The sequence below is a fragment of the Ailuropoda melanoleuca genome, chromosome 14 (assembly GCF_002007445.2).
Source record: "Ailuropoda melanoleuca isolate Jingjing chromosome 14, ASM200744v2, whole genome shotgun sequence".
NCBI classification, from domain to species: Eukaryota; Metazoa; Chordata; class Mammalia; order Carnivora; family Ursidae; genus Ailuropoda; species Ailuropoda melanoleuca.
This window is the reverse complement of record NC_048231.1, coordinates 35700853-35726091: the sequence shown is the minus strand read 5'-3', so window position 1 is coordinate 35726091 and position 25239 is coordinate 35700853.

Here is a 25239-nt window from a genome sequence, read left to right as displayed (position 1 = left end):
AGGAGTGGGGCCCTTTCGTCGCTGCACTCTTGGAACCCCAAAAACAGACTGGCCCAAGCTGTCTAATAAGAAGCACCTGAATGAATGGACTCATTGCATTATCACACGCCATCAATGGTTCATGCAGAAATGATGCATGATGACAGCTCCACCACCCTCCAGCCCTTATAAATTTTCAGTGTGTTTTTCCCTGAGTTTTACAATGCATGTCCTGGATGTCGAGATGTATATTAGGGACCATAAACAGTAATAAATGACGACATCACGATAACCATGGAAAATCGATGATAAAACAGGAAAACAATATCTTATTATGGGCTTCAGTGAAATAGAAATCAGAGGCACATTTTCAAGATTAGGAATTGGATTAGAAAATTGACAACATGATAACTTTTAACAAAAACGAGATTTAGCAGTCCTGCAGAATATTAAAAGTATGCTGGCGAGCCAATGTGCCACAGTGTGGTACTTGGTGATGTTTCCAGGGTTATATGAACCATTTCAACTGTGAAAAGAGTATCTGTAGGCTTGAGACAGAAAGTGCATTTTATTACCTATTTTAAACCTCACCCAATGGTGTCCATTTCAAAACCTGTAAATCTAAAACGACGCCTTTTTCTCTAATTTATCAATTTCTAAGTCACAGATGTACAGTTTGTAAGTTCCTAAAGATTTACAAATTCCACTCATCTTATTTTGTAGGCTATGGTGCGAGACAGCGCTGGAGAGAAGGTACAGGAAGAAAGAGCAGGGAGGAGTCCAATCTCTTCTCTCTGTTGTTGTAATTTATGAGAATACGGGAAGTGATCTGTTTGATAAGCAATTCCACTCACTCTGGGTAGAAGGGAGTTGATAACGTTCATTGATATGGGTCAGTATGGTTTATTCGCCCTGAGCCGATGTTTGGTTATGCATTCAGGTTTTTAAAATATTCAGCCTCAAAATGCAGCACACACAATTTTGAAATCCATTTTCCACTGTGGGTTTCTGAATGGGATGCGACCCGATAAAGGTCTCATGGGCGAAATTTGAAATTTGTCCCATTTGATGTGACTCCAATAGGATTTATAATAGCAACAGCGAAGATGGTCAAAATTTTCCGATTTTAAATGGGAGTGTTTAAAAGACAGTGACCTGATGCAGCCCCGAGGACTGAGGTCTTTCAGCCACAGAGCTGACAGGGAGGGAGCTGGGATAATACTCCAGAACGAGCCTCCCTGGGGAGGTTTGAGTTTGGGGGCTGGAGGTAGGGATCCAAATCAACCCCCCCAATAGCAAAGAGGTGTTACCCTGTACCTGATCTTAGGCTAACTGTGGAACTTCAGCTCGCAATTAATCCTGCCCACAGTGCAGGTTACAGTGAGGGGGGAGGGGCTGAGACGTGGGGAGGTGGGTGGCTTGGCCAGGGTCTTGCAGGGACCAGGAGGGATTCCAAAACCCAGGTTTCTTCCAGGCTTCTAAGAGGAGTTGCTTCCTGAGAACTTGATGCCTACCCGCCATGAGATGGTGAACTTCCGTCCGACCAAAGTGGAAACCTTGGGTGGTGGGGATGCAGTGGTGAAAGGTGGGTGCTGGGAATGATCACATCAGGATAAAAGCGGCAAGTCAGAGCTGCCCCAGGCAAACTGCAGACCTATTTATGTGCCAGCCCTGCTGCTGGGAACACGGGGCCTCATCACTCCGCTTAGCAGAGGGATAGACCTTCATCTTAGGGAAATGAATGGGCCTGGAAGATACTTTGCCCAGAATCACCAGCATCACCCCACATGAAAACAGTTCCTGGGTGCTGATTCTCAGAGTTTATAATAGAAATTAATAGGGAGTAGGGGTTGGCACGTGCACAGAAATTCCCTGTGGCTATATCTCAGCTACACCCCTTCTTTGGGGGAGCCCTCTCCTCCCTGTGCCTCAACCCTATGAACAGAATGGGATTTGCCTGCTTGTCACAGGGATTGATCTAAATGTCCCTGTCCCCCATCCATGCACACCTAACTCCCAAAGGACTGCTCCAGGCCTGTGATCTAACTTCGGCCAGTTAGGAACCTCACTCAAGATTCCCCACCTGGGGCTGGAGGACTGTGAGCCTGGGGTGGTCCTGCTGACCAGTCTGCTGTTGCAGGAGAAGCCAGTGCAGCCAGCAAAGGAAAGCAGAGGGGGGGGAAAGGTGGGAGGGTCAGTGCTTTGCATGAGATCCCTGACTCCAGCCTTCCCAGCTACTCTCTAGCTTTTCCATGGCATGGGAACCAGTGCATGCCCCCCTCTTTGCTTAGGCTAATTCTCATTACTTTCCCATCACTAACAACTAAAATTGTTCTAAATAATATGTATCCATCATCCTGCACCTGGCTGACCCAGGGACATGAGAGGTAAGGGGTAGCAGAGCAGGGGGTCAGGTGCATGGACAGAACTGTAGAACCCAGCAGAGGGGAAATCCTAACTACTCAAAGTGTGGCTCACAAGCCACCAGTATCAGCATCACCTGGGAACTTACTAGAAATGCAGAGCCCCAGACCTACTATAGAATTTGCATTTTCACAAGATCCTCAGAGATTCATACAGCATTAAAATGAGAGAAGCACTTAACTTTATGACAGTAAAATCACTTATTGGTCGGTGGAATAAACAAGAACAGCCCGTGGAATGGAGAGCAGAAACCCACCTCCTCTGTAGGTCCTTGTTAACCGAGAGAAAGTGATGTGGATTCAGGAGACAAGGTCGTTTGAATCCCCTCGTGTCTGCTTGGTTCACTTTACAGATGGAAATACTGAGGCCCAGGGAAGGACAGGGAAGTTCGTAAAGTGTCGTACTCAGTTACATGTCCTCGGAGAGAGGGCCTCTTCCTATCTCATCGTGAAGTTAAGCTTCTGTTCTTTCTTTTCTTTTTCTTTTTTACAGATTTTATTTATTTATTTGACAGAGATAGAGACAGCCAGCGAGAGAGGGAACACAAGCAGGGGGAGTGGGAGAGGAAGAAGCAGGCTCCCAGCAAAGGAGCCTGATGTGGGGCTCGATCCCACAACGCTGGGGTCACGCCCTGAGCCGAAGGCAGACGCTTAACCGCTGTGCCACCCAGGCGCCCCAGCTTCTGTTCTTTCTTACCGTAGAAAAATTTCCCCCCAACCCTTGCCCTTGTGTATTCAGGGCTGTGCGCAGGAGAAAACATTCATATACAGTTCAAGGCTGCTCAAAATCACGTCATCCGCCCTGGAGGGAGGAAGTCTTCCCTACCCCAACTGTGTGCGTTCATCTGTTCAACTGTGCTTGGGCAATGGTTTCATCCTTAGCAATTCATCCTTCAAGAATCTCCAGTAGCTTTATAAATCTGGAAAGCAATAAAATCATCAACTTTACTTAAGCTTAAATTAAGTTCAGATTCTTCTGTTCCATTTAAGTAATAGCAAAAGTGATGCTTTCTGTTCAGTTTCACACATAGTTATGGGCCCCTCCTGGCGCAGAGCACTTTCTCCTGTATTCTGTCAGTAAGCCCATCACCGTGATTCATATTTGCACAGAGATGTAGGGCTTTTAAAGTCCTTTTCCAAATTTGGCCTCATTTTACGCAATCGAAAAATGAACGTGAGAAGCTTTTGCATTGATGTACAGGTGCTAGTGAATATAGGAATAATATTAATGCTGATGATTATGTTAAATTAATAGTAGTGATAATAATAAGCCTTACGGGCTAGGTATTCAAATGTTTGTGGAGTTAATGAACATAAAAGCTTTCATATTGATGGTTTGATTCTCACATCTAGATCCTGGGAGAGTTGCCTCAATCTGAAGTTAAAATGAATGAATGGAAACACAGTGGGCTCTAAGGATGTCCCCGCCTAAGCCCTGAAGCCCGTACTACGTTATTACCTTCAATGGCAAAAGGGATTTTGCAAGTGTGACGAAGGATATGGACCTTCAGATGAAAGACGGTCCTCGATTAGCCCGGTGGACCTGCCCTCATCATGTGAATTAAAAAGTGGAGAGCCTTTCCCGTTGTTAACAGAGAGAAGATGTGAACACGGAAGAAGGACGAGAGCAATGTTTTGCTGCTGGCTTTGAAGAGGAACGCAAGGGTCCTGAGCCAGGAGTGCAGATGTGCTCTGGAAGCTGGAAAATGCAGGGAAACAAATTCTACCCACAGCCCCCTCCCAGAAATGCAGCCTTACTTCTTGATCTCAGCCCAGGGAACTGTTGGGCTTCTAACCTCTAGAACGGTAAGATAATACATTTTTATTGTTTAAGCCGCCAAGGTCATGGCGATGTGTTACAGCAGCAATGGAAAGCCGATACAGATGCATTGATCATGCTCTCTGTGCCTTTGCTCAGGAAATGGGATGTGCGAGGTACCGCAGAATTTACAATCCTAAAAAGACTCCTTTCTAGAAACGGGATGGATGGAGAAGGTGCTGTGTAGGATTCCGGTTTGCTGAGCAGCCCTGTGGAGTGCTTGGGAGCCAGCTGCCTGGGCGCAAATCCCAGCTGTGTTGCTAACTAGTTGCGTGACCGTGGACAAGCGACCCAGCCTCCGTGCACCTCCGTCTCTAAATGAGAAGTAGGAGTAATAACGGTATCGATGCCCTGGCTCCAAGCGAGGACTGGGTGAGTTAACATCGTGCCTCGTACGTAGGACGTAGTAAATGCTTATATGTTTCGGATTCCGCTGAAATCTCTTTCAGAGATTGCAGTTTAACCTAAGCGTGTATTGGGGGAAGAGCAAGGAAAAGGTCTGAAACTTTTGGAACATGGAAAAAACATAATCCATACGGTCAGATTCAGATCGTAGCTCAGCTAGTGAAGGGCCTTGACTTAACTTCTTTGACGTTCGGTTTCTTCTCTTGAAACATAAGAAAACTACCCAATGGAATTGTTGTAAGGTGGAAATGCGATAACAGGGGTGGACCCACTTGTTAGTCCATCTGAGGGCCCCACACCACGTGCACCAGGAGTCTTACTCTCACTGTCGCTACGTCAAGATATGTGCGTGTCTACCACTGATTCTCCAGCTGCCAGAGATTGTGTGAAAATTGCTTCTTTGAGTCTAGACTCTTGGATGCATGACATAGGTGTTATTGGATGACTTTATTGTGCATACCTACTACTTATTAGTGCCCATTATGCCTGATAATAACCAAATGCCAGCAGTAGATGACAACCCACGTGCCAAGTGGCGCCCTTGAACTTTGGCAAGCCTGGCTGTGGTTGCAAGTGTGGATGCTCCCAGTCAGTAGGGATCCGATCGCTAGCCACCTTCCATAAAGAGTCCCCGGCAACAGGAAAGGGCATTTGTTTTCAGGAGCATGGTTTAGGGAATGACTGACTCTATACCGGGGACACAGTTAGGCAAGGGGTTTGCTAAAAGGGGTTAAGTTGCCTCTTCTATGATTAGCATCCCTGAATACCGGACGACACAGCTGAGGGATGTGTCTCAAGAAAAGAGAGGGACTTTGGTTTGGTGTGCTGTTACAGTGCCGTGGAGCCACTGCTGTTTCTGGGTAGGGGGCCACACTGGCAGCTTTTCACAGCTGCAGCGGTGTTCTCTTCTGGAGACGGGGCTGTTGTGTCTCTGTAAAGGTGTTCACCCGCGCCACGCTGGACTCCATCTGTGGAGGAAGACCTGCTATTGTGAACGCGTGGGAGATGCTACTCTCTCTCTGCTCCCCACCCCATCACCCTCTCCTATGCCTCGCCTGACCGCCTTGCCGCCCAGCCTCTCACATGGCTGACCCCCAGCTGGCTTAAGAGCCTCAGCATCCATGACTAAAGGAGACAATAAATGGAAAGTGGTGGAAGGAAGCCCTTGTTGGGGGATCAGTTCAGCCCTGTGCCGATATGGGAGATGTGCTTTCTGGGGACATGAAGGACATTAGCAGAGGGACAGGGGCCTAGAAGAGCCATCTCAGATGTAGAGCTTGACAAAGAGCCAAAGGCTTGAGGACTTTGGAAGTCACCCAGGGTTACTGAATCTCGGTTTTCACATCTATAAAATGGGCACAATTATCACCACCTGGAAGCACTGTTATGCATGTAAAACACAGCATGTGTAACCTCTCTAGCATGTTGCCTGCCATTGAAAGGCACTCAGTATCAGCCCCCTGAACCTCCCCAGTGCTGGGGTCGGGGGGTAGAGTGGGGATTGCTTGATCTGGAATGGCAGTAACTGCGTCAAATTTCCACCCCCCACCGTCTCATTGTGAGGCTTAACACGCTGCTTGGCTCCCTCTCAGGAGCCGCTGGGCTGGTTGCTAAGACCTCAATGCTTACCTACTGCGGGTTCCAGCAAGTCGCACGGAGGCCTGTCTCAAGGCCCGTTAGCCACCAAGGGGTGATTGGAAATGACGATGCGCCCACGGACTGACGCTTCTCTAGTGCAGACGCATCGACACGTGGCAAAGTTGCACAACATGACGGCACGTTGCGGTTTTGCACTGAGCTCTGATCTCTTTTCACGAGCATCTGGGAAACCTCCTGGCAGGTGTCACTCGGGAAGATGTCCCTGCTCTGGTTATGTCCGGGTATTCCTTTTGTGTCCAAGCTCTGTGAGGTTTGCTGATGCTCTGCTGGGTCCCTCCTTGGACCGTAGTTTCTTTGTCCTGGGGCCTTGGATGTCAGTACTGAGAATTCTCCTTCTTTGGAGTTGTCCATCTCACTCAGAGAGGACGGTCTCCATGAAATGAATTTCTACAGTCATCCTTCTTCTGGCATAGTTTCTCCATGGAGCAACAGCACTTTGGCCAAAGAATAGGCTCCCTCTGTTTAGCATCTTCTCTGCCCTCATCCTGACATTCTCTTCACGTCCTCCCACCCTGACCTGTCCCACCCAACACATTTCAGTCACCCTTCAGGTCTGGCTCAGCGAAAGGCCCTTCTCAGATCTTCTCTAAGCTCAGGGCTTGGGGTTTGATGACTTGGTGATGGTTCCATGTTACTTCGCATTTTACCTAAATTAGAGCTTTAAACAAAATTATCTATCTATCATCTATCTATCATCTATCTATCTATCTATCTATCTATCATCTATCTATCATCTATCTATCATTACCACTCAGATAGGACTAGACACGTTTTGATGGAGAAAGCAAACCTCTGTCTGCCCCATCCCCCTCCACACCCAAAGCAAACACTTTAAAATGCGTAGCTGTTTTGTCTGTTACTTACCTCCCTGTGTGCATGATAAGCTGCTAAGACAGCTATATGTATTATATGCATTTCAGGTTTTACCCATGACCCCCCTCCCCATGTAAAACGAATTCTGTGCCTTTGTACCGGCACCGCACACGCTCGCAAATGCACACATGTCACGTGTCTCCATTCCCGAAGTGCTGCTCAGGTCCGGTTTGAATCAGTATTTAACATTGTGTCACAGTGACCGTGTCAGGGATGTCCTCACAGTCCCCGGGTGTGCGGTGATCATGTCTCCCTCCTCCTGCTGCCCCACTGAGCAAAGAGTGGCCTCATCTAGTGAAAATTGTGTCTTTGGTTTTGTCTACTGAGCCCTGGTTCAGCCCCAAGTCTCCCCTACACATGCTCCCCCTGACGCAGTCAGATAAGCCGGGCATTGCTCCGTTCTATTTTGTTCTCGGAAACATTGTTTCTGTGACTCTCTGTGCCCCAGCGTTGGTCTGGACCTTTTCTTCCGTAAACTGCACGAGGTCACCCTTGTGCCCTGACCCTGGGAGTTCCCTGCATTGCTCTCCAGCGTGGGGGTCCCCTTCCTTTGCATGCCGGGTCTCCCTGATGCGTGGTTTTATCAGCCTTGTTTTGTGTTCCGCACTCTCTAGTCATTCAAAGAAAAGGACACAGGGGACATTTCTCAAAATGTTCTCCTCCAACCTTGCCACTCGTCTTGTGGTTTGGCAGCTGGGCATGGAATTCTAGGTTAGACTACCCTTCCCCTGGAATTCTGAAGATGCGGGGCTACCAGCTTCCAGCTCCCAGGGCGGCTGCCGAGAAGCCCGTGCCACACGACGACACCATGACGTGACTGCCACCTACTTGTTCTGGCTCTTCGGAAGCTTGCGGAATCTTCCCGTCATCTCCACTGTTCGAAAGTAACAGTGCTGGCTGGAGCTGTTACATTCACGGTACGAGACCCTCAGAGCGGGCATTTCAGTTAGTGCTTGAGGGTTTTTCATTCCCGGAGAACCGGAGTGACTTCTATGCCTTATGGAATCATCGCTGTCAATACTGAGAAATATTTCTTAATTTTTTTCAAAAATTTTCATGCTGTTCACAATATGATCGACACACGTATCACACACCTTTAAGATTAATCTAAACTGTTAACATATTCTCCGTCTCTTTCTTGAGTGCAAGCATTCAATGATGTAATAATCCTTGCTTTGTAAAAAATAATAATAATAATTTTGTGTTATATTTGTTTATGGCTCCAATTTTTCCCCCTGAGGTAAAATCTACATTCAGTGAAATGTACAAATATTAAGTGTCCCATTTAATGAGTTTCACCAGCTCAGCGCTCTAACCCCTGAGCTACGGAACCCCATTTCACGAGTTTTCATCCATGCGTACTCCCGTGTAACCAAAAGCACTATCAAGATATAAAACATCCCCCACGCCCCTTCCAGGTCACTCCCTACCTTTACCCCTATGGCAACCGTTGTTCTGGTTTTTCCACCACACACCCATCCAGCCTGTTCTAGAACTGTGCATCCAAGAAATAATAGAATATGTTCTTCTTTGTTATCTCCGTATTTCTGAGATTTGTCCATCTTGCTGCATGGTCAGTAATGTGTTCCTCTGTACAAACACAGCTCCGTCTCATGAGCCTTGCTCTCCTCCCAGACACCTGCACTGGTTTGGGACTATGATGAGTAAAGATATTATGAATATTTCTGTACAGTTACTCTCATGAACTTTTTTGTTTGTTTTTTCATCAGTCCTGGGTACTAAGACTGGCGGTTCTGGGTGGGAAGGTAGACATGTGCGCAGTTTTTCAGACACTGCCTCAACGTTTTTCCATACGGTTGTGCTATTTTTCACTAATGTTAGTGGTATACGTGAGCTTTCTTCGTACAGTCTGGCCAATATTCGGCATCATCAGCCTTTCATTGCATTTCTTTTTCATTGTTATGAGTTTATTGTGGTATCTTTTCCTAGTTTCCCTTTGTATTTCCCTAATTACTAATGATGATGAACATTTTTTCATGAGCTTATTGGCCCCTTGTCTCTATTCTTCTATGAAATGTTCGTTGTCCCTGCCTCTTTGGTAATCCTTGTCTTTGTGGGCGTACATATTTTTAATTCTCTGCTCAGTGCTGTGATGGGGAGAAGCTTGCATCACGGACCCGCATCACGTCCCTTACACAAGTAATATTGGCATCAATTGACACTTGTTTCCGAGCAGCTTGCGTGTACGACACACGGACGTGTGGTCATCTCCATCTCCCCAGTATGAGGCCCATGGCAGGTGCGTACATAACATTTGTTGAGTGGAGTTAAGTTTCTTTGATGCTTTGAGAGGCAGGACACGTCCTGCCCTGGTTGCCGACAATAGGAACTCTTTTCTAAGTGAGTTGAACCTGGAAACAGCCCCTTCGTTATTGCAAAGTCTGAATTCTGCGGGGCTTGATCTGTGCCCCTAGCAAGCATGCCCTCCAACTGTGAGACTGTCCCAGGACCTGGTTTCTCCATTGTCCTCTCCCCACACTGCCCCGTGGGTTGCAGGCAGGTACTCCTGGGTCCACGGCGAGCTTTGTTCTGATTTGCAGCATCCCCGCCTTGAATGTCTGTTCAGCGCTGAGCTTTGGGGCCTGTGCTTATTTTCATGTTTTCATTTCAGGCTGCCACTGGATTCTTATAAGGCAAATTGGCCCCAACTCTCTTAAAAAACAAACAACCTCTCCTAGTGCTTCAAAATAATTATCTCCAAAAGGGAATGAGGCAGCCCATCCATTGTCAGTCCTAAATGACATCATGGCTGGTGTGCAGTATTTAGAAGATTAATAACATCTGCTTTTTAAATCACGGTTGGTCGCAGACCCCGGAGCTCACATCAAACATATGGGGTATTTTGTATGCACGATGTGCAGGCAAACTCTACACAGCCAAGGCCACATGCTAGAGAAAATGCTGTAATAATAACACTTGCTTCCCTTTATTGAAGCCCTTATATGAGCTGGCATGTACTGACTCCATAAAGGTATGATGCCTCTCTTCACCGAATTCAGCCGGCAAGACCGGTATTGTGATTCCCACTTAGCTTAAAGAAGAGCTAAAGATCCAGGGATTTAAAAACTTAGCTCTCTGGTGCCCAGGGAGTAAGCGATGTCCCCAGGATTCAAACCCGAGGAGCTGTGATTCTAGACAGGATTCCAACGCTTGCTACCCTTCACCCCGTTTCCAAATTGTGAAACAGATGAGACAGGGTCATTCACTCATTACTCACATTTCCTCCTCTTCCTCTACCCGCGTGGGCACAGCACGGAGAGGGGAGTTTGACCAGAGCCCCATCTCCATCCTTGGAGAAGGATCTGCATTTGTTTCTTCACGTCGAGCTCAGAGACTCTCATAATTGCCGAGCCAGAGCCCTTTCTGAGGACTGGTACTCAGAGACCAAGTGGAAGCGAATGACTGCATTTTAAACACGTTTGTCTGGGGTTTGTTTTTTGTTTAGTTTAATTTAGTTTTTTTGTTTTTGTTTTGGGGTTTTTTTTGTTGTTGTTGTTTTGTTGTTTTGTTTTTTTTGTTTTTTGTTCAGGGTTAGAGAAATTGGCAGCTTGCCTTTGGTTTCTCAAGCAGGTTTCATGAGGGAAGAAAGGAAAGAAAGCATTGAAAACAATGAGCATGGGCACAATTTCTAAAGGTTTCCAGGACAAAACGGTAGTTCTGACAACTGGAGAGCTCTGAATAAAACCCCAGGAGTGGTACCCTCGTTCTTCTTCTGCAGAGGAGGGAAGGACCTGGAAGTTGTGCCGGGGACCAGGACTGCCACCGCAGGTCCCCAGGTGTGAGAGGAGCAAGGTCTGTGTCTGCCTGTGGCTTCGGGAAGCTCCTTCCCTCGTCAGAGCTCCAATCCCACATTTCAGACCATCTCCCCATCTCCCTAGAAAACTTGGAGGGGAAGGATGAGGGATGAAAATGGAGTGCTTTTAAAATCGCTTTGCCCACATCCTCTAAGCTATTGACCCCATTTGAAGATGAGGGTCTTCACTGGCCCAGCAAGACTTCCACCAGCTGCCTGGGGAGAAAGGAGCCTGCAGTGAAGAGGTGCTGTTGGCACCTGCCCTGCCCCAGGTGCTCTGCCAGGGCCGATCATGGGATACTGTGGACGGGTGGCAGGAAAATGGCTCAGGGCGTGGACGGTGAGGTCCAGAAGAGCCTGGGCTTCGCTCTTGTTCATTTCGCAAACATGCATGGGGCTCCCGTCTGGATCAGTCCCTGGAGGTGAGGGAACAAGATTTGCCTGATCCCTGTCTTCACGGACCCCTTCCCAACCCTGAAGGAGTAAAGGCACACATTAATCAAAGGATTGCCGGAAGAGTTAGGCGCTTTGAAGGGGACAAGCAAGGCCGGCCAGGCTAACTTCTTCTGTGAGTAGTCAGGAAGGGCTCTCTGAAGAAGCAGCATTTCATCTGAGACCAAAAAAGAAAAAGGAGGCCAGCCATGCGAGAAGAGGGAGAACTTTGCAAGAAGAAAAGAGCTCACTCTCACCTGGGCGGGGAGGGTGAGTGCATAGAAGGACTGAGCCACAGCAAGGATGGCATGGGGCCGGGGGAGGTCAGGGCTGGGCTGTGGGGGGCTTTGTACAATCTGGGCAACAATTCTACTGTTTTAAGCAGGGGGACTCCATGCACCAGGGACCAGCAAATCCCACCTACTACCTGTTTTTGTAAATAAAGTTTTATTGGCACACAGCCACACCCGTTTACTTGCCCATTGTCTACGCTACCATGTAGCCTCGAGAGCAGAGTTGAGAAGCTTTGACAAAAAGCCAAAGATACTTGTCATCGGGCCCTTTGCCGAAAAAGCATACAGGAAAGCGTCTACACCACGGGGCGTGTGGTGAGCTCAACTTCTTTGAACATCAGTTTTTCTCGTCTGCAAAATAAAGAACTAGGGACAGGCAAATTTTATGGCATGTGAATTATAACTCAATAAAGCTGTAAAAATAATGAAGATGCCGATGATGTGGACATGATCACGCTCTAGGAAGGCATAGAAGAGACACTGCGTAACAATCGCATAGCAGATTGCCCCCAGACGCATGGACAGTGTCTGCTCTTCTCCTATGATGAACAGCCTGTAAAGCAAGTCGTCTTACCCTTCACTTAGCCATACACTGTGGTTTAGAGAAGCCAAATCACTACCCCAAGGATGCACAGGACCAAATGATGGGTCCAGGACTCTAGCTCTGGTCTTTGGGACCCCGGGGCTTTTTCCTGGGCACAAGCCTGCCTTTGAGATCACTGTGACCTGCAAAGTCGAGACAGACTGAAAGGTGGAAGTGAGTTGTAGGGACAGGAGGCAGTTTTGGTGAAGCTGGAGGGAATGCATGTAATGTCTTTTATCCCCCCCTTGTTGGTTTCAGGCTGTGTGAATTCTCACTGCCCTGTGTTTCACTTTGAGCTGGGTGTTCAAGTGAGCTCTGTACTTCGCATGAAATCTGGCCTGACTTTTCTTGGTCGGGGGGTGAAACCATCAGAAACTGCTGAGTGGGGTGCCGTTGCGGGGCCCCATCAAAGGCGCTGGCCAGGGCTCCCAGACCCGGGTCTCAGGCCGGCCAGCCCACAGCTTCCTCTGGGCCAGAACACAGTCAGCTCGTTTCGTTTCAAGTTTCAGCTCACCTCCTTTCAAGTTTCGGTCTTGAGCAGTTCACACAGAACCTTATCTCCCTCTCTCCTGCGAGCTGGTCTTGGCTGTGAGAAGCAGTCTGAGAAGTCAGTGGTCTTGACTGGGGAGCTGCTGGCTGGAAGGTCCAGAGTGGACCGGGCCTGGGTCTGTGGGCCAGCAGCTTGGGGTCTGAGTTGGACCCTCTGCCCCCAGATGATGACCTCCGAGGGCCACCCAAGTGCAGACACCACTCCAAGCCTCAGCCCGCCCTTCAGTCAAGGGAGGGCTTAGACTAGGAGCTCGAAGGTCCTCTGAGCTCTGCTAATTTGCCAGGCCTGTTTGAAGGCTGCATCTGTGAGGTCTCACATTTTCCATCATTTTGCACGTCTGAAGCAGACTTTTGAGATTTTCTAGTTTCCCTTTCTCGTTTTACAATGGAGGAAACAAAACTCGGAGATGCTAAGGGGCTGTTGCAGATGGTCAAGGAAGTGAGCAGCAGAACGGGGCCCAGGATCTACTCCTGCTGGCTCCCGGGGCAGTGCTCCATCCCTGCATCTGAGTCCGTCCCCCAGGTACACGCTGCTGCCCCATGTCACCTTTGATTTCAGCCTTTCTTGTAAACAAAAGCATGAGAAAAGGGCTTTATTAATACTTATTACACCTTAGATAAGTTAACAGCAATTTTCTTTGCTGTAGCCTGGCAACTTTCCCAAACATCTGGTCAGGGCCGGGCAGGCCTGGCCCTCCCAGCCCTCAGAGGAGCAGTTGGGACTGCGAAAGCCTGGAGCCTTGGGGCTCCCCCGGGACGGAGGCTACCTAATGCGCTGTCTGCGAGGCTCGCTTCAGTTCCACAACACCTGCTTTCTGGAGCCGAGCTGCCACTCAATCCCAGGCCAGTGGAGCATGGGAAATCGGGAACAGGGGGAGAACACACCACGGCAGCTAGGGAGATGACATGGCATCTGTGAAGAGGGGCCTGGTAGCAGGAAGCAAGGGGAGAGAGATGGATATCCACATGCAGGGGTGTGGGGACGATCGTGATGGCGATGGCGTTGGGGTTAAGCCAGGGTGACGTGCTCGGAGTCCTTCCTGCCGATGCTCCACAGGCCTGCTTCTTGTCCGGACACCCTGTGTTGCTTTTTCAACTCCTGGCCTGGGGTACCCTTCGCAGAGATGCGGCCGTGTCTGATTGGGACAGACTGACCCAGCACGTGGTTCTGATCCATACTTCCTAATGATGGGAGGCAAGTTGCTCTGTCCCACACGGCAGACAGGAGCCCCTACTGTGTGCCATGCTGGGGGCTTCCTGCTAAGAGACAGACCCAGAGGCGACTGCGTTCCTTTCTTCTAGCAGAGCCATATCTAGCAAGACAGGAAGAAGAGGGCAGACCTTAAAAAAAAAAAAAAAAGGATCTTTGATATTTAGAAAGGAATGAGGTGGGAGTAGGGGGAGGGGAGAGAAACTTAAGCCCATGGGGAACAGAGGAGGAACATCCGAGTGGACCCTGGGAGACGTGGGTGATGACCAGGAAGGCTCAGTGATGGATGGGTGAGCTGAGTCTACGTGAGGGCAGGTGTCAGCTAGTTAAGAAGGGACGGCCTCCACCAAACCAAATGCAATGAGTGGATTTGCAGAAATGATAAGCCTCACGTGAAACACCCACCATAGCCCACCAAAACTGTTTGCAGCAAATATTGCCACATTATCCATCAGGTGGCAGGTGACCTTGGACATGGCGATCCCCCGGACTTTATTTTTCCTACGGATTAAATTCAGTCCATTCCCACACACTGAGAATGTGCCGCACAGGAAGCCCTGTGCCTGGAAGGCTGTTGTACAAGTCACTGGGAGCGACTACGCTAACGCCTCCTGGCCACCTCTTTTGTATTAACAGACTATGATTTTGTTTGCCACGGCAATGCACCCAGTCTCAGGGGGTGAATCTTTTTTTTTTTTTTTAAAGATTTTATTTATTTATTCCACAGAAATAGAGACAGCCAGCAAGAGAGGGAACACAAGCAGGGGGAGTGGAAGAGAAAGAAGCAGGCTCCCAGCGGAGGAGCCTGATGTGGGGCTCGATCCCGTAACGCCAGGATCACGCCCTGAGCTGAAGGCAGACGCTCAACTGCTGTGCCACCCAGGCGCCCCTCAGGGGGTGAATCTTGATCAGCAATAGGGCCGTTGGGTCGATGGATTTTGCTTTGCCAGACGCGCTTGGCCAGCCTGCTTTGCAGCGGGTAGGGTCATGTGGCACAGTCCTGGCCAATGGGATTTCTGGGAAAACCCTGGCTTTCTGACCTCGTCCTGAAGCATGCATAGAGCTCCCACCCGACCCAAATTTCCCCTACTTCCCAAGTACTAATCAACCACTATGCAGTTTATTTATTTTTTTCTTTTTTCTTTTTTATTATATTATGTTAGTCACCATACAGTACATCCCTAGTTTTTGATGTAATGTTCCATGATTCATTACTTGCATATAACACCCAGTGCACCATGCAATACGTGCCCTCCTTAATACCACTATGCAGTTTAAAAAGAAATAACAGGAGCGAACCCCACCAAATTCTAGACCTGAAGCCAAAAATATGGCTGAGAGGTACTTTTCTTAAATTCAGATATAATTACATATAACATGATATTAGTTTCAAGTGTAGAACATAGCTATTTGATATTTCTATATATTACAAAGTGATCACCACAATAAATCTAGTTATCATCCCTCACCATATGTCATGACAATTTTTTTTTCTCTTGGGATGACGATGTTTAAGATTTAATCTCTTGGCCGCTTTCAATTATGCGACACATTCGTATTACTCGTAGTGACCATGCTGTACCCCGCAGTCCCATGGCATTACCTTTTGATCCCCTCTACCAGTTTTGCCAACCCCTTGCCCCCAGCCTCTGGCCACCACCAATCTGTTCTCTGTGTCTATGGGCTCAGTTTTTATATACAGCATTACTACTTTTAGCTGAGAGACTCCTGGAAAATCGCTGAGCTTCGTCAAGCCTCCATTTCTTTTGTCGCGTAACTGGAACCAAAATGCTCCGCCCAAGAAGGTTGATTTTGAGGTGTGGATGGGCCATTTAACTGTGTAAACTCTAAAGGCCGTTTCCAAAAACGTCATTCTTCATAACATCATGGGGTTATTCCCTAGGCTATTCAATGTGATCGTTATAATTACTATTTTTTTGTCAGTTAATTGTATTTCCTTTTATTTATGACTACTAAACAACAATGGGATATTACCAAACCCCAGTGTTTTCTATACCTTTTTAAAAAATAATTTGAGTCTTTTTCATAATATTTATGAAGGAAAAATGTGTTTGAGCACCGCTATCCTTTCTTCATAGATTTTTATCAATTTTATTAATTTTATATTATTCTGTGTCATGCGACATTAGTTATATTTCTTTACCTAGTAATATCTTTAGTAGAGATAAAATTAATGAATAAAATCAAACATATATGTTTTTATTGAAGCATAATTGACGTACAACATTATATTAGCTTTAGGTGTACAACGGAAAGATTTGATATTTGTTATATTGCGAAATCATCACAGAAGTCTGGTTGCCATTCATCACCACACAAAACTATGTTTTTTTTTTTCCTTGTGATGAGAACACTTAAATATACCCTCTTGGCAACTTTCAAATATGCCATATTATGAACTATAGTCACCATGCTGTACATTACATTTCCATCACTTGTTTATTTTATTTCTGGAAATCTGTACCTCTTGATATCCTTCACCCATTTCATCTGCCCTCCCCACCCACTTCCAGCCAGGCAAGCACCCATCTGTTCTTTTATATTTTTATATAAGAAATAAAATTGGTTTTACTAGATTCTTAGATAAACATATACCCTTTCGATTTAAGGACTTTGCGTGTTAACCAGATAAGCCTGGCAACCAGTGGGTTTTGGAGAAAGCTTGAGCAAGGGTATTGCCACAAGTTGGCACATTTTCCCAATGAAAGTGTGTGTTGTGACAATCTCTAAAGTTCCTTTTCATATATTTTAATCTCCTATTCTTTCTTTTCTTCTGGTGAAATGGCAGAACTAGTACCTATCCAATCAATGATGTGCTCAATCCATATGAGTGGGAAGTCATGTATTACATAGGTAATACATGTTATTGAAATACCTATCAAATAAGGCCTGGATAAATGCAAAAACATCATAGAGTGCGCGGAACATCTTCCAGATGGGGAAGTAGATCTTAAAGAAGTAATTACGGCTACGAATGTTATGAAAAGAAGGTACAGCATTTTATGGAGCAGGCACTAAAACTCCAACCCTGGAGGCTTGCAGCTCTTCTAAGCTCTCCTGGCACAGGAATGGGAGGGTCAGATCTCACCAGAGACCAAGGAAACCCGTGTAGTCCTCTTGGAGGTCTGCCTTGTCCAGGAAGTATGAAAGCCGTCCCACCTCTTCCTACAAAAACATCATCTCTCTTCTCACTTTTCCAGTTTCCCTGTTTAAGTATCTGAACTTCCAGACAGACCTAAGCTTGGTGAGAGCGGGAGCCTGTGTGTCCTACACACCCTCAGCTCTATGGCCTCAGGAAAGGATGAGACTTCCCTCTGGCGGGTGGCCACCATTTTCTTTTATCCTCTGCAGTGTTGTGTAAGAGACAGAGAGCCTCTTCCTGCCCCTCTGTGTTCTCCAGCGCCTTTCTGTCCCTACCCCTCCCACAACTTTTCCGCAGAAGTTAATATATGATTGAGACCCCAATCTCCCACATTTTAGCCAAAGTTCAAATGGTGACTCATCTGTTGGGTTTAGATGAAGCTGATTTGAAGACTAATGTTTCCAGATAACATTTTTCTTCATGTCTGATAACTTTGTGTAGCAGATGGGTAGAGGAAGCCGTGATATCCAAAAGGTGTGCTCAGGAATGACCACATAATTTGGAAAGATTAAAGCCCTCAAACATAAAATCTTTAGTCTCCTTTTAAGAGTCCCTTCTCAGAGCCCTTACTTTATCCCTAGAAATGAATATAGAAGAGAGAGACACACAAGCACTGAGGACATGGGTTTCTTTTAGCCTTGTTTGAGACTCATCTCAAAAAAGACTGGGCAGCAATCTGTTACCCACATGACACGGGGCTTCCAAAGATATTTAGTGATATGTCAGCTGAGTATGAAAGTTGTGAAGGCCTAATTAAAAATGTACAGGGTGGGGCACAAGGATGTGGATGGTTTCCAGAGCCTGGAACAAATGACAGCAATTTGGAAAGATTCACAAATAATTAAAGCTGAGGTATCACATCTTCCCTTCCAACAGCCAGGCAATTGGGGACCATGGAGAAAGGAGAGAATCCTATGGCTGCATTTTCCTTTCTCCTTTCTCTTATGTTTTCAGGTGGGTGGCGAGTAGGAGAGAGAGATGATTGACTTCATCCATGTTTATTTCTAGACGTATTTCTAATATTGTGATTAAATGTTTTGCTGACAGACCTGACAAATTAAGGGAGGGAGAAATGTTTATTGTACCAGGTACTGTGTGACTCTAAGATGCATCAGCTTGAAAAACAAAACAAAACAAAACAAAACAAATCCCATTTGTTTTCAGAATTTATTCCTCATTTTACATTATATGTACTTTTTAGCGGAAAGAAGACGGGAAAATTTTTTAAAATAAGTAAAAAAAATGTAAGATCTTAAGTGATGCTTAGAAGAATCCTTTAAATAAGTTGCCATCTCTTGGGGCCAGTGGGGGGCTCAGTCGGTTAAGCATCCCACTCTTCATCTCAGCTCGGTCTTGATCTCAGGGTCGTGAGTTTGAGTCCTGTGTTGCGGCCTACTTTAAAACAAAAACAATAACAAAAACATCCTTTCTCCACTTTCTGGACTAGGGAAACAACACACTGAGGATACATGAGCTGCCACAGCTCATGGTGGGGTTGAGCTTTGGTCTGCGTTTGGCCTATACCACCGTCCATGCTGCTTGGACACTGCACACTTCTCCAGGGGAGTTCTTGTCCCCCCGACACGCATGGCAACTCTGGATTTCCCTGCAATACAGAACTTCCAAGGCAGCGTCCCCACAGGTGGTCAAAGTAAACCACAACTCTTTGATAGATGACATACTCTATACAATAGCAATTCCTACATGAGAGATAATAGAAAAATGTATATATTGGTCTCTGGCCCTGGTCCCTGACACAGAGCTCCTGAAACTCTTATCATTTCCTGGGTGATCAGAATGTCTTTTGTTCTAATGAGGGGACTCTGCGGGTGGGCAGGGGGAGGGGGTTCCTGGATGGTTTCTGGGTGGGAGCTGGGCACTGGAAGGACCAAGCCATGAAGAAAAGCTTGGAGTTTTCAGCCCCAGAGTGGGGAGAGGGGCTGCAAAAAGAGCTGATTACGTCCACGTGAGGAGGCCTCAGTAAAATCCCCATTGCAGGAGTATCCGTGAGCTTCCAGGTGGGTGAACGCATCTGTGCACCTGCACCGTGACCCAGCCCACCTGCACAGGGACAGAAGCACCTGCACCGGGGCCCTCATCTGGCTGGCACACAGGAGGCCCACAGGAGGACAAGGACTGGGTTTGTCCTACCATCACACAGATTTCCCTAAACACTCACTGGGGAAGCGTGATCTTCCTCCATTTATTTACTTCATGCAACAACTATTTCTTGAATGCCTAATAGCTCAAAAACTGCGCATCTTTGAGTCAATTAAAATGATCAATTGGCAATTTTAAGAGATGCTTGAGCATTTTTCAGCACCTGAGACATTTGATTCCGTACCTGGCAGGAGTCACTGCTCAGGAGAATAATTGAGGTCAGCTTTCATCACGGCCTCCGTCTCCCCTTAAACCTGGTTATTCTGTATACTCGTTTGGCCTTAAAATCCATGTATAACTACTAGCAATTCAATAAAAGAGTGTTTCTTCTTTTCTGGTACAGTGTGACGTTCTCAAAAAAGGAGAAGTAAGTCTTGTTAAAAGATGTTCCCAGGGCTAGTTCAACCACCAGCCAGCCAAGTGCCTCTGATTAAGGCTCTGGACCTTTCTGAGGCTCTGGACCATTCTGAGTTCTGGACCGTCACCCTCAAAATGAAATAATATGAATAGTAACAGAAATCGTAATAATGCCTCTCTCACATAATTGTTCTGAGGAATAAATAAGATTCTGGCATCAATGTCCTTAACACAATGCCCAGCTCTGTATAAATTATGCCAAAACAAAGCCTAGATTTGTTGCATTGGTTAAATTAAGTAGCAAATGTGGGGGGGGAGCAATGCATATTGAAAATTGGTGTATATATTTACTTTTTGTCATAGCCATTTCTATCTGTCTGAGTAGTGAGCTAGTTATCTATCTCTCATCTTGTTCCAGAAATAATTTAATGTGGTCTCTTTAATATTATTATCTTGTTTTATGATTCATTTTCTAGTCAACCTTATTCAGACACATTATTTTCTAGAAATAATAATTATAGTGATTTCAATATAAACTACAGTATACATGTATTGTTGGTTTCCTTCTAAGAGGCTGTCGTTTACTTGCAAGTGTAATTGGTACCACTGACATCAATTTACAAGACTGGGAACAGTAAGATGAACTCTCTATGCATTCACAGACTCATACTTCAAAGGACTGAGAACAGCAAGGAAGTCTCCATTTAAAAAAACAAATCATTAGGAGTTAATATATTACTTTTGCACCAGAACTTTTATCATGTCCTTGGATATAAAAATTCTGCATTCAAGGTAGACTTTTCATATTAAATTCCACTCAAAGTAACTCTATGGGACAAGGATTACTCTGCCAAAGGCTACAGGGCTTTGAAAAATATTGAGTCCGAGCATGAAAAGGGATCCTCCGTGTAATCTGGTCTCACTGCACTATCAAAGTGAGACATGCCTTCTCTAACATTTTTGGGAAAAAGTTTATCTAGACCTTGCTTGACTGATCAGAGTAACAGGGAGCTCACTACTTAAGAAGGACCATCAGTCATCGTTAGGCATCACGAGTAGAAAATGTTCCATTGTGAATTAGAAAGAGGATGACTGTAGTTGGGACAACCTGTGTGTTCACAGTCTCAGCCACTTAACTCTCTAGGTAATCTTTGGCAAGTAATTTTTTTCCCACTGGAGCCCCAGCTTCTTCAGCTGTGGAAGGGGAGAGGGATAAATTGCTCTGAGAAAGGTTCACGGGATGCACGTGCTCACCTATGAGAAGTGCCACTACAGCTTAGCAAGTGCCCAATAACACAGCACCGGCTGTCTCCCGACTTTTCCTTCCTTTGACTTGAGATCTTGCTAGTTGACAGCTGGTAAGATTGGGGGCTGTCTCATAAAAAGTAATAATAATTAAAAACAAGACAAAATCTAGAGTTCTCCCTACTCTCCTAACAAAGACTGGCTGGAGCANGAAGTGCCACTACAGCTTAGCAAGTGCCCAATAACACAGCACCGGCTGTCTCCCGACTTTTCCTTCCTTTGAACTTGAGATCTTGCTAGTTGACAGCTGGTAAGATTGGGGGCTCTCATAAAAAGTAATAATAATTAAAAACAAGACAAAATCTAGAGTTCTCCCTACTCTCCTAACAAAGACTGGCTGGAGCAGAGAAGCCGCTGCCCCATTTAGACAGGACGTGTATCTGCATATCGCTCCAGTTCGCTCCTTTTTTTTTTTTAATGTTACCTGAGTGTGATAGGCATTGAGGTTTGTGACCTCTAATGTGTAAAACAGACTGTATGTCCCTCAAGATCACTTCTCCAAAAGTCCAGTTAGACCTTCTACTGACCCCGACCACCACCCCGCAGCTGCCGTTACGAATGTGTAGTTGGCGCCCATAGTCAGCATCCTGGGGATGACAAGAGTCACAGGCCATGCCCTCTTCAGGGGCAACTTGAGGACCCCACCCTCTCCCCCCAGATCTGCCCGTGTGTGAAACCAGGTCGACACATTTCCTAGGCTTGTCCTCAGGGAAATTTTGCAAACCCCTTGCTTTAGAAGCGGGCTGACTAAGTGTTATCAATTCATACTGAAATTTACACTCCCTCCTCCCTCTGGTCCCATCAAACACGGTGGAACATTCTGCCGTTTGTTCTCAAGCAAGAGGAGGGTGCCTGTGTTGCTGGTGGTGTTGGGTTTCACATGTGGGCCAAGGAAGGTCTCCGAGGGTCTGCTTTTTTCAGTGTGGGAGATATCTCTCCCTCTGACAACTTAGAGCAGAGTCAGTGAGCTCAGACTCACCTGTGGTCTCAGGGAAGCTCAGGTCGGGAGGCTAGACACCATACTAACTCCCCCCCCCATCAGCCCCAAGGAAAATAAGAAGAAGAACAATCATTTTTGTGGGCTGTCTGTCCTCAAGTGTTGTCACACTGCGCCTCTTGGAGCCAAGGGCTGAAGGGCGCAAACCCTCAAGGCAGAAGGCAGCGGTGACATCTGGTGGGAGCTCTGGTGTCAGGCGCTGTGGAGTGGGTGACATTCCAGGGCTCTCCCAGGGTTCTGGGCGACTATATAGAGTCCCTCACACTGGGTCCTACTTCTAATTCGCCATCAGTGTCCTCCATTCACTCAACAGTCACGGAGCTCCCACTTAATCTCAGGCTCTCCTCCGGTGTTGGGAACACATTAGTGAATGAAACAGATCCAGGTCCCGGCACTTGGGCAGCTCACATTCTAGAGAAGAGAAAGAGAAACAGGAGCACAGCAACATGGGACATTATACAGTTCAGGTGTGGTAAAATAGGGGCGGTGGCGCTGGCCCCGGGGGTGGGGGGTTACAGGCGTGGTGTGGGTGGGTGTGAATGGGCTTAGCCAAGGAGGAGTCACGGGAATGGTCGCATGGTCGTCAGTGGTTTAGGGCTTGGGGTAGGACCGGACAGTTCCCGAGCTCCCAGTTTTGGCTCTTGTAATAACCTCTCTGGGTTTCCTTGTCTATGGATTGAACATAACGGTAGGACCTTCCTCCCAGAGTGCAGGGAAGATAAACCGAGAAGGATCATGGCACACGCTGCACGCTCATTAAATGTGTCAGCTTGTTGTGAGCCGTTTCGTGTTGCAGTATGGAGACTGAGACACAGAGAAGTGCCACAACATCCCCAAAAGATGGGCATGGCCGGACCCGAGCTGGAAGTGCAGACGGCTGATACATGGCGGTCAATCATCAACAAGGATGATGACCCAGGGTGCCTGTGGCCTGTGTTTTTCAGGTCCTCTGCCCGGCTCCCCTCTGCTCTGGGACACTGGCGAGAGGACACCTCAGCCTGTCCGGGGCTCAGCTCTCTCAGATACCTGGCAGAAGCTCGAGGAATAACGTTTGATCAGTCTGTCTTGCGTGTGATGCACGGTAAGCCTTGCTCTCTGGCCCTGACCTTCTGCAGAGAGAGGACAGATGCTTGCTGATTAGCGTCCACGTGACCTTATATATAATTAAAAACACATTAAGTCACCCACCCGAGTTGTCCTCCTTGGACCACATGGCCCCAGTGCACTGAATTCCCAGAGGTCCCCTTTCCAACCCTTTTATCCTGTCTGTCACTCCTTGACCCTTCTCCTCCTTCCTTAGAAGGACATGCACTAGAAAAAAGGCAGTGGGCTGTTGCAGGGGAGGAGGGGAAGGGGAGGAAAGGGGGAGGGGAATGGACTCTTTCAGCGTACTCCCTACATCCTTAGTTAAGATTGTTGCCAGAAAGTGAGTCGAAAGACAGGGCAGTGCAGTAGAGACCTGGGATTTCCTCCTCACCCCTCTGGTTAGCATCCTTGCTGTTCCTTTCGTATCCCTCTGGCATCAGCACGGCCTGCATGCTAAAATCTTTGTGTGCACCAGAAAAGATGGTGGCTGGTTTATTCATTTCTAAACTTCATTCATTCATTCATCTACCTTGCGGAGGGTCTCCTATACTCTGGGCTCTGAAATAGGCTTAGAAGAGACAAACAAAACAAAACAAAAACAGGGCAGGATATCAACAGGCACAGGGTGCCACTGATCCACAGAAAGGGGCCAAAGACTGCCCACAAGGGAAGGGTGGACAAAGAAGGACATACAGAGGAGGCAATGTATGAGTCGGCACTTGGTGGGTGAGAAAGAATTAACCTAATAGAGACAGTGAGGAAGACAGAGAAGCAGGTGTGGAGACTGAGGGGTGAGCAGGACTGTGGCTTGTGGGTGAGGGCTGGAACAGACCATGTGAAAGGGAAAGAGTGACAGGGACCCAGAGGCAGGGGTTGCATAAGGAAGGGCTTTGAAAAAAAACAGGGAGCAGTTTGGGTTCTATTCTGAAGCCAACAGGGAGGGGCTGAAGGGTCTTCAGGAGGAAAGGGAGAAGATGAGGTTTGTATTTTGCAGAGATGACTGAGTCTATGTGGATAATAGAGCAGAGGGGAACAAGAACAGAGGAAGAAAGGTCAGATGATACACTTTTGGAAAACTCAAGAAGAAATGTAATGGGGGCCTGAACCAAAGTAATGGTTTGGATGGAAGGGAAGGGTTTGATTCCAGGGAAATTTGTGGTGGTTCCCATAAAAAGAAGCCATCTGTATCAGTCAGTGTAGGCTATGCTAAGAGTAACAAACACTCCCCAACCACAGTGGTTCATGGCAACAAAGATGTATCTGTAGTTCCTATTCATGTTCCGCACAGGATTTCTAGAGATTCTGTGGCTGGGCAGCATGCCCTCCTCATTTGGGTCACATACTCTTACAGAAGAGAAAGAGAGGAGAGACATACATGGATTCCAGAAACTTCTGCTCAGAACCAGCACACATCACTCCCATACACACTTTCTTGGCCAAAGCAAGCCACGTGACCATGGCTGGCACAGCTCTGGTGGGAAGGACTATATTTTTCACAAGAAGTGCTTTGTGAGAAGGGACAGGAAATGTTTTCACAACAATAGAGTCTATCACCATCTGCCACATCAGTCCCAAGTATTGACCTTCCTCCTTGACTCCTGCAGAATGTACTCAACTTTTTCTCAAAAGTCCCCGTCAGAGGCAAAATTTAGGAGCTCGTATGAGTCAATACATCAAGTTTGAAGATAGCTCTTCCTCAATAAAAATCTGAGTTGGTTATGACCCTGCCTCCATAATGATGCAAGTATATAGGAGGGAATTGAGCAGTTGGAGGTCAATCTCACTCCTGCTGAAGAAGAGAAGAGTAAGGAGCACCCATTACATGAGTCCTTACCAATTTTGGAATTACACTGGGCAAATACGATGAGGAGTCTCTACCCAGAGGTAGGGAATGTTCTTCCTGGGGCCCAGGTTATCTCCTTGGGAGGAACCCTCAGACCATCACTGTCCACAGCTCTTGGAGGGCAAGGCATGAATTCTGAGGTGGTGTCAGAAGTGTGGAAGAAAGAGTTTAATTTTTGTAACATTTTGACCAAGAATACTCTAAAAATCTCAGTTTCGATTGTTTATGAGTTTAGGGTATGTGTGTGTGCGTGCACATGTATGCACTTAGAAGTATATTGAAACTGGAC